The sequence below is a fragment of the Ctenopharyngodon idella genome, chromosome 1 (assembly GCF_019924925.1).
Source record: "Ctenopharyngodon idella isolate HZGC_01 chromosome 1, HZGC01, whole genome shotgun sequence".
Classification (NCBI taxonomy): Eukaryota; Metazoa; Chordata; class Actinopteri; order Cypriniformes; family Xenocyprididae; genus Ctenopharyngodon; species Ctenopharyngodon idella.
This window is the reverse complement of record NC_067220.1, coordinates 34,441,196-34,452,043: the sequence shown is the minus strand read 5'-3', so window position 1 is coordinate 34,452,043 and position 10,848 is coordinate 34,441,196. Positions and strand designations below refer to the sequence as shown.

The window sequence follows — 10,848 nt, the reverse complement described above, 5'->3', positions numbered from 1 at the left end:
ATAACAAATTCAATTTGTACCACTGTAGTTGAGGTCAAGAAAAATATTCATGACACTATTATAATGATCTCATGACAGCCAATGTCAAAACCAACCACATAACAGTTTAATGTAATGTTAACTTATAAAGCTAAATAATGTTATGTTGTCATGACAAAGACTGACAGGTTATGATGTATTGGTTCATGTCAAGTTGTCATTACACAGACATCTCAAACAATGTCATGTTTGCATTAAAAATTACATAATTGAGCGAATGACATTTAATGACAGTTGTCTTAAACATGCATAAATCCTCCTTCATATTCATGACATGTATCATGTCATGATTATGAAGGGGTCATGTCAGTCTTATGCACACCCCTTCAAGTAAAGTGTTACCAAAACAACTATTTTGGGCATGCCATAGATGTAATAAAACCATCTTCCGGCAAACACCAATAAGAGTTTTTACAGAGTAAATATTTTGTAAAAGTTATTCTTGTTAGATTACATTTGTAAAAGATTACATTTGTAATCAATTAGACTGGATTATTTGTTTTAATTTTTGTTTGATTTTAATTTTAGGATAATTGAACTTAATAGTTTTGGACAAAGTTAAGAATGTTAACCTGATTCAACTAAATGACACTGAATTAACCTTATGTAATAAACTTAAGTTAACTGAAATTAATGATGTTAATTAAATGCAACATAACCCAGTTACATGGAACCTGTTGACATAAAGTAAATCCAACGTATCATTTTATTCTTGAATCCATCCTTGTCAACATTCTGTCAGAAATATGACTTTTAATGTCAGAATTTCAGCTTTTTATCTGATAGTTACAATCATTATCATAATTTTGACTTTTTACCTTTATGTATGTTTATATAATTTGACATTGTCATAATTATGTTTTACCAAAGCATTTTTTTTCTTGCATGCATGGTAGAAATGGTCTTCCATACATATTCAATACAATACATGAAAAACAAGACAAGGACAATCAAGTAATTAAGTGTTTTTGTTGTACAGTAATTAAGTGATGTTGGGCATGATGCAAAGCGGATTTTAGCAACTCATAACGCATATACGGTTCTGAATGTGGCTCATCCAATCAGATTTTAGAGTCTGAACGAGGCTATTTAATACATAAACAATTTCCAGCAAAACTTAGTATATATATAGTATATAAATTGTGACCACCCACCTCCATTGTTAAATATTAACCTGAATCTTAAATGTATATAACAAATATGTATATATCAAGTATATTTCAAAATGTGCTTGGGGTCTCTCAGAGCCCAAAAAGAGCTTGAGGTGGTTTTGAGAGGCAGTTTTCACACTAGCTCAAAAGCTAGCCACATCACATTACTTTGTGTGTAAGAGTGTGCATCTATGTGCCAGTATGCCGTCTGTTCTCTATTGATTGCCTGAGGCGGCCACCTGACCCGATTAATAAACTGCTGTTGCCAGCGCGGCATCCCTGCTTCCCCGCACACAGAGGAACGACACATCCATGATGCATGATGCAAGCTGGCTCCAAGTAGGAAGCAGGAAGGGGCTGGGGCATGGCCCGTGGACAGAGATCTGCTCTCAGCTGGCATCTACTACACTCAGCTGCAGATAGAAGAAGAGAGAGAGGAGATAAGAGGAGAGATACTGTAGGAGAGAAAGGGTTATGATAGAAGAAGAGAAGGCGGAAAGAAACCGAATGATGAAAGAGGGGTCTGAGAAAGGGAATGTAATGTTCTTTAGCTAGATGGTAACAATGATTAGGGTGTTTATCTTTTTTGGGGCAAATACTTTACTTTTGGCTTTTGACTCAGTGGTGCTTACAACTATATAGACTTCTAATGCACATAATAGGAGTCATGTAATGAAGTACAGTAACTAAAGTCCATCAGAATAGCCAGTTTTAAGGAATCAAATGTTCTCAGAGATCAGAAGCAAGCAATACTGCAATGAGTTCTATCAGACTTAAAAGTAAGATGAGCAAAAAATCCTGGCATTTTCATTCAGTATATGTATATATACTTTGGTGCCCCATTACTTTGTAAAAATCATTAGAAGTAGGAATGTCCCGATTAGCCCATCTGTTATAATGGCGGACATTGTAAACAGAATGTGTGGTCACAATTATGAAAATGGGACTAACAATATACACTTCTTGTATTTTATATGTACAATAAGCAGAATAATTGCAACAAAATGAAAAAAAAAGTGGATTTAAAGTTAGAAAGCATGAAGCTTGCAGTGTAAGAATGCCAATCTGTCATGTCTAGTTTTGGTTTTGTTTCATGTTCATATTTCATGTCTTTTATTTTGAAGTTTAGTCACAGTCATGGTCATGTGATCCGGTCATGTGCTTCCCTAGTCTCATGTGTCTTGTACTGATTGGCTCCCTTGTCTGTGTGTCATTGGTCCACTGTTCATTGCTTTCAGCTGTTTCTTGTTAGTCATTAGTCTTGTTGTATAAATAGCCCTCATGTTTCAATGTTCTCTTGTCTAGTATTGTTTGTGTCATTGTACTGTTGGTAAGTTCATGTATTTCAGTCAAGACAAGTCTTTGTCTTGTTCATTTTGGTTTATATTCAATAAAACTGCACATGGGTTCAAATCAACTTGCCTTTAGTGGACTATTTGTTACAGGCAAGTCCGAAGCAAGACGCAAACCATAGCAACGCTTTATGCAACTACCTCTCAGATAGTCTGACGGCAGATAAAAAGAAAGTTACTGACTTTTGATTGATTTGTTACAAAAACGCATATCAAATTTGCTAAACATGGAAGCTTGAATGTGTGACGCGCTAGATTAGACCTCATTCTTGCGCATCACGCATGCACATTTGAGCTTCTTCTTTTCCTTTTAATGGTGGTTGACCAGCACCTACAGCACTGCCATTCACAAATCCTCTCCTGTGGTCTCATGGGATAGTAATTGTGTCCATCATATGCACACTTTATAAACATATCATTTAACATAGCAAAACGTAGGTCGTTTTAAATGCCATTCGCTGAACTTGAACTTTGTTGATATTTATGGAAGCCCATTTCTGCCACACAAGAAAGAAAAAAATCATGCTCTGGTAAATCTTAATTTTGACAGAAAGTCATTATTATGACATAAAAAGTCGACATTTCAGATGTCAAGTCATAATTATGATACAAAAAAGGAAAAGAAAAATATGAGTAAAAATTAGGAGTTAAATATATTTATGAGATACAAAGTCATAATTTACAAAACAGTTAGCCTATGTCAGAATTATGAGTTATGTTAGAATTTTAGCTTTTTATCTCATAATTTTAAAATTGATCAAAGTATGATTTTTTTCTTGTGTGGCACAAATAGGCTTCCATATTCAATACATTAAAAAAAATTATTAAATCTTAATTTTGTTGTGCACGTTACCGCATAATTTCTTCCACATTAAAACACAGGAAAATTCCTTGACCCCAAACCTGCAAAATCCAAAAAGTATAGTAGGAAGAGAAGTACATCTCAATCTCTCAATTTTCTCAATTTATTATTTTTTTACAATTACACTGTTGACAACCAGAAATCCAACATTTACCAACTACTAACAGCATCCACTAAAATAATACGATCAGAGGTTCTGGCACTTAAATCGAGAACCAATTGCAGTTGAAATACAACTAAAATGGATCAGACATGGACCACTTTGTGGAGTACACAGCACAACAAAACAGGACAGGAACTGGAACGGATCCCTCAGGGCAAAAGGGAAGCTTGCCAGACCAAAGAGAAAAGAAAGAACAAATAAAGAAGAGGCAACAAAAGACAGCAACAAGGCCTAGTGATTATATTATTATTTCTTAGCTCAATTTCTGTCAGTAGATCAGGGTTTGCTTTAGTCAAATAGATGCTCTGAGTGATGCAGCCTGGGTGCAACAGAATTATGGGAAAACAAATAAATGAGCATTAACCACAGAGTGAAAGACTTGATATTCCAGACTGCAGCCAAGACGCATGCTAACATTTTTCATGGAGAAGAAGTGTCTCAAGCAAGTCAACACAGGAAGATCTTGTGTTGTTAGGCATGAAGCAAACTGGATTTTACAAACTTGACTTATTAAGAAGACTTCGAATATGGCTCATCCATCAACAAGGCCTAGTGATGATAATAGCATAACTGCCCAAAACCGGACTGAACAGAAAAAAAGAAAAGAGAAGAAAAAAGAAAAGAGAAGAAAAAAAAAAGAATAGAAACAAAATCTTAAACCTAAAGTTAAGACTCCATTTAATGCTTATGAGTATTGTCAACACAACATGAATTCTTCATTTAAATGCATAAAGGCATAAAACATTTCAATCAATTCATCTGAAGAGGCTACTTGAGGCTACTTCTCCAAGGCTAGAGAGTTTAAAGTGAATCAGTGAAAAGAAAAAAATATATATTTCTTTTCAACCTTACTTTTAAACACTTGCTTCTTTTGTACTATTCTATTTGGTTTTCAGTTTGATCATTGGAATAATTTATGAACAAAGGAATTATTTGCATTATTAGAGACACTTTAGCCACTTCAGCTCTGTAGGGCACTTAACATTAGATTTGCTAATGGATTTTTTTAGACAATGAAGATGTGTAATTTCAGTACCCCATTCAAAAACTCTCGACATGGGTTCAAAAAGCATAGCAAAGTATCTCTTGAAGAGAACCAGCATCTGCCCTTGATAACTGTCCAGATACAGACTCCCCAAACTAAAACGTGACTTTAATCAACATCATTAGAATCGACAGCAAGCTAATTGATGGGAGCACAGCGTGTCCATAACGGTCTGAAGGTTTGGAGATTTTAACTGCATATTGGCAATTTGGAGTCTATAATGAAGAGGAATGGTCTAAGGTTTTCATCGATATCGTTGGAGAGTGAGCATTTAAAGGTGAACGATAACACTGCCTTGCCAATTACTGCTGATCTGACTAAGCAGGTCTAACTGACAGCAGGATGAAATAAAGGGATATGTGAAAGAATAACCACTAAATTCTACAAATCAGCTGTTTCTACAAATCAGAACATAGCGAATTCAGGGCTGGGTTATAGACCAGGTCAGTGGGGTCATTACACCAGGACCTTCAGAATATCAGGGGCCTCTAAAGCCTCGGGCCATGTGACCCAGACCTCGCTGATGCAGCCCAAGCTGATCACCAGGACCCCAGCTATTGGGTCAATGACGTGACTCTAATTTTTTTGGTCTTATCTATTCATTTATTCAAGAAGGCATTAAAACTGCAATTCATACATGCAATGACTTAAAGGTCCAGTGTGTAATATATAGGAGGATCTATTGACAGAAATGCAATATAAGATACAAAACTATGTTTTCTGTGGTATATAAAGATCTTACATAATGATCCGTTATGTTTTTATTACCTTAGAATATGAGCAATTTCTATCTACATACACCGTGGGTCCCCTTACATGAAAGTCGCCATTTTGCGCCGCCATGTTTCCACAGTAGCCCTAAACAGACAAACTGCTCTACAGAGAACATTTCGTCACTATGTTGTTATTGTTCTTCTTCGTTGGTGTTTTTAGAGGCAGCTTGCATCGTCACTACGTTGAATATGCACAAAGAAGTAGTAGTAGTATTACTAGAAGTCGTCTGGTTTATTAGAAGCAGAGACCGTTCTTTGTTAGAAGAAAGAAGAGAAGTGAAATTTGAACAAATGGAGGATCACCCATATTATTTTGCACGAGCTGACAGAGCGTCAATCGTCGTCGTCAAAGAAGTGAAAACATGATGCAGCCAGACGAAGTCGGGACAGACAACGGCAGAAATCCAGGATAAATATCAGTGTGGCTTTTCCCTGATAGAATGCGCTGATGCAGGACAAATGTTTTCAAAGCGACACCGAAGTTCCCTGTTTTCTGCTGGACAGGAAAGTTAATCCAACTTTAGCAATGTAAGTGAAAACTGTTGTTTGATAGCTTAAGCTACAAGATGGGCATAATCACCAAGAGAAGTAACTTTTTTTTCCCTTGCCAATGTTGAAAAATATATAATTGGATTGTAATTTCATGTAACATAATTTGTAACTTATTTGTTGCTATTGTTTCGCTACTGTGCACACAAATATGTAATTTGGTAATTCACAAGGTAAATTTATCTTTGTAAAGCATACCTGTAAACTCCAAAGTGGTGAAAAAGGTGACATGTTTACAAAGTAAATAGTAGGGTCTCTTTGGATCTACGCGATTCACATAAATGACATATTTTGATTTCAAATGGCGAATTTCGCCAAAAAGCGACTAGTTTGTAGGTATGGTAAAGAAACCTCATTTGCTTGACTGGCTACTCTCTGCTGTCTCAGACGATGATATCTTTGTCCTGTGTCGGCCACCGTAGCTTCTCTATGTGCTTTGAAAGGGAGGGGTGAGCGGTGGACTGAGCCATTGGTTGCAATTCGCAACCTCACCCCTAGATGCCGCTAAAATTTGCACACAACCTTTAAAGGACAGCAAAAATATATATTTTTCTGTTGAACACAAAAGAAAATATGTTGAAGACTGTCAGTAACCAAACAGTTGATGGATCCAATTGACTTCCATAGTATTTTTTTTTTTTTTTCTTCCAAGAAGAAAGAAATTCATACAGGTTTGGAACAACTTGAGGGGGAGAAAATGATGACAGAAATTTAATTTTTAAATTTTAAATCCCTTAGGCATGATTTTTTTTTTTTTTTTTTTTTTTTTCTGTTTCTGTATTAAAATTCATTTTGATATTCAATGCCCTTATTATGGAGTGATTTTACAGACTAAATGAATTTATAATGAAATTATCAAATTTATCATGGAATTTTTTTAAATAAACAAATAGATCTGCTTTAACAGACCTAAAGCTGGGCGCACACTGTGCAATTTATAATAGTCCTTTACGATTGTTGCCTGTACGAACATGATACTCATGTCACACTGTGGAATATCAGCTGTCATTTATGTCACACTGTACGACAATCAAGAAGACTTGTCTGGAGTTTTACATCATCAACCCATACACGTTCGATGACTGTGAGCTGTATTACACATGGGATTGAAATGGTGGCAAACAAAAAAAATCTGTAGTGTTAATTTTGATTATGGCTTGTCTTGAAAAACGAAAATGATTTTGACATTCGTCGTAGGAGAAGTCACACTGCAAGACTGTGCGCAAAATCCTCTGACATTGCCAGAATTCCATAACAGGTAAAATTTGATCTCAACGGTCATCAATCGGCTGTCGGTGAACGTCAAACTAACGATCAAAGACTTCTGATTTTAGCCTAGGATCAGAGGAATCTTTTAGGATTTGCTAAATTTGTCTCAGACGGCCAAATCTTGGCCAAAATCACACAGTGTGAACCTGCTTTAGTAAGGGTAGCTCCATTTTAAATTTCTGACAGGAATGAAAACGAGACTGTGAGGATGCAGGCAATGTGCACCACAAGATACATACATTCTCTTGTAGGAGGCACGAGAAAGAATTTTTCACCCAATACTGTTATCCTTATTACAGTTGAAACTGTTTCGAGTATGTGGTTCGCATTAAAATTTTCTATGCTTGTTTTATCAGTCTGATCTAAAACCAAAGAAGGTGCTGGACATTCTGACTTTGCAGAAAGTAGTTATATATAGTTTTACTGTTCTTCATTAAAAAAAGCAATAACACTGCTAACATTAACTGTGAACATCGTCTTAAGATGCTGAAAAGAAAATTATCAAGTCATATGTTATTCATGCTGTTACAGTATTTAGCACATTTTGAAACATCCGTATCCCCTGAGATATGTTGCCAGATTATAGGGTAAAAAAAAAAAAAAAAAAAAGTTTAATCCACAATATTGCCAGTCTATGTATTTGAAAAAAGTTTGAAAAATTGCACAAATGTTAATATTCACATGATAAACTGATATTATTATATTTAGACTACACCTTTGCATTTTTAACTAGATATTTTCTTGCAGGGTTTCACAGTTCATTTTAAGGTACTGTAAAACAAGGGAAGCCAAACCTGCTCCTGGAGGGCCACCGCCCCACAGAGTTTAGCTCCAACCCTGATCAAACACACCTGGAAAATCTAACCAAAGTCTTCAGAATTACTTATACGTTGTGTCATAATTTACATTATATGCTTGATTAGGGATGGAGCTAAACTCCAAAAGTTGCCCGCCCCTGTTGAACATTAAGCATTTGGATGCCTCAATTTTAGGATACTTAGACATGCTATACATGCAGCAGACTTTGCATATTACATATTTTTTTGCATCAAATAAAACAGATATATTGATGAATTTGGCTTTTTTATACCTTAATAGGCCAACATATCCTGGGAGATACAACTCATAAAATCCAAAATATATCAAATATATCAAAAATTCCCTTGGATATGTTTTACTTTAGTCTAGATGATATAAAAAGTGACATGAAACGATTTTTTGCTGATCATTTTCAACTTTTGCATGTTTAAGGGTTAATAGTATATCGCTTGTTCATCTGATGAAACATCTTTCCAAAAGTCTTTTAATCGACAAAAACCAAAACGTGAGAATGATTCTGATTTCATTTAATTTTGTGTAAGTGTCGACTGATAGTAGATAATAATATATAATGTAATGTAGGCTACTGACGGTAACTATGGGATTACTTTTGTGTCATTTTTATTCAGTCAAACGCTGTGTTTGAAAACAAAAATAATTATATTGTAATTAAAAAATAAAAGGATGCAAATAAAAAGACTTTTTAAAGCTGTTTTAATTACAAAAATAAAGTAATTGATAACAAAACTCTTTGCAGTGTGAAAAAATGTTTGTTTTTCTTTGAACAGTTTTCATTATGCACACACAAATTTGCTCTCTGTTCTGCTGTCATTGTTTGCTGTCAAAACATTTGCTCGCAAGTTGGAAAATTTTGAATTCAAGCGGAGCTGCGTAAGAAATTAGTCCCACACACAAGAGTGTTTTAAAGGGGGGGGTATAATGCTATTTCATGTATTCTGACTTATTTACACTGTTAAAGAGTTGGATTCTCATGCTAAACATGGCCAAAGTTTCAAAACATGAGTTGGACGAATGACGGAGTATTTCTGTTCCAAAAATTCTCTTCCAAATCCTCACAGGATTCTGACTTTTTTTTTCGAGTATCGGCCTGAGTGATGTCAACAAGGTCGGAATTTCTTGTATGGGCACTTCTTTCGGAAGGGCGCGTGTACACGTGGACCTGAGCGAGAGCGCAAGAGCACGCCCATCAATGCGCGTTCGGGTTTACGGAAGTCGTCGGCAGCGCTGCACAGGTCACAGGACTGCACAAAATCAACAATGTCACCAAAGAAGTGTGTTTTTGGTTGTGAGGAAAAGATAACCTTGCTTCCCAAAGAACCCAGTGTTCAGTGGAGCTGAGAGATTTGTTCTCATGCATTACATTGATGCGCTCTCGATATTTGTTATTAAAATAACCATAGAAACTGATAGTTGCAATCACTTTTTTATTGGCTAAAATGAATGGAGAATATCTTGTGTTTTTCCGTGGCTGCTCGAGCCCTCAGGATCTGCGCTTATGGTTTTATTAACAAGGCCCAGTTCTACGCTGGATTTACAGATCGTTTGAAACTGAAAGATGGAGCGGTCACAGCAATAATGATCCCAATCATGAGTCGGAACCGCAGGTGGTGAGTAAAACTGCTTCAAATGTCTGTTTTGTTGACAATAGGTGTGCATGTAATGTAAACAACACAAACATAGTGAATTCATAAATTCATTATTCATCATTCATACGCTATATTCATTATAGTGATTCAAAAGTTATCCATGGATAATGCAATGGTGTATTGTGTGTTTAAATACATTTGTTTAGCAGACCATTGATAGCTTGCAGACGATCTCTACACAAAAGCTGCGCATACTCGTGACTCTAGCTCCGCTCACAGGACACGCCTCCAGGTGCTCGGCTGTTTTCGGAAATACTCGGTACAGCGTATGTATCTTTTATAAATATGATTAAACTAAAGACTTTTTGGAGATATGAAGGATGCACTACTACTCTATAGGTACTCAAGATTAACATGAGATTGGCAGAAACTGTGTGTGATACCCCTCTTTAAGGACAAAAACCTGACAAATGTCTTGAAATACAGCATCGAAACAGTGTCTTGAGGTGTGGTAACCATAGTATAAGCAGAATAATTGACTCCGGGCCATTTAATTTTTAGAAAATAATGCACACCCGAGGTGTAACGGATTACCACCTCGGGTGTGCATTACTTTCTAAGAATTCAATGGCCCATCGTCAAGTATTCCTTACATAATTCAATACGTTTGACCTTCTATTTTAACTTTATACATATTTATACTAAGTCTATTTGATAGATTGAGGGCAATAAAGAGACCCATTTGATGTGAAATAAAGTGGCACTCAATGTGACTTGGCTCAATAACATTAAACAAAATCAACACTTTGTAGAGTCCAAAAACACTTGCAATTGATCAGTGTGCCAAGGAACCATCAGTTTTGGCAAATCGTTTTTATAGTTTTAAGTTGAGGCATTGCACTGATATGTGAAAAACAATCTATAATCGGAGTTTTACTTTGTATACAAATGAGCCATTTGTAGTTTTTAACATTCTTATAAAACCATAAGTTAAAACTCTGCTAGGGGAAGAAAATTCTGGATCAATTGAGTTTGGATCGGATACTGCACACACAGCCTGTGTTAAATCATCTAAGTTGCATTCATGCAACAGATCTGGCTGTCAGAGGCCTGAGAAGCCCAATTCGTGCCACTGTATGAGCAGTGCTGATTACAATTGACTACATCACACATTCATTCCTAATCAACATTAACAAAGTGTTACTGATCACAGCCACAG

General features: G+C 35.9%; 1 long non-coding RNA gene across 1 annotated transcript; it reads right to left on the bottom strand.

Annotated features, from left to right (window-relative positions):
- Window positions 1-530: 530 nt before the first annotated feature.
- LOC127515008 (uncharacterized) lies at window positions 531-6,321 on the bottom strand. The gene is made up of 3 exons (XR_007930750.1): window positions 6,133-6,321; window positions 5,689-5,881; window positions 531-1,603 (listed from the first exon to the last, which is right to left on the bottom strand). It is a non-coding gene; the product is annotated as an uncharacterized LOC127515008 (long non-coding RNA).
- Between the last annotated feature and the right edge of the window lie 4,527 nt (window positions 6,322-10,848).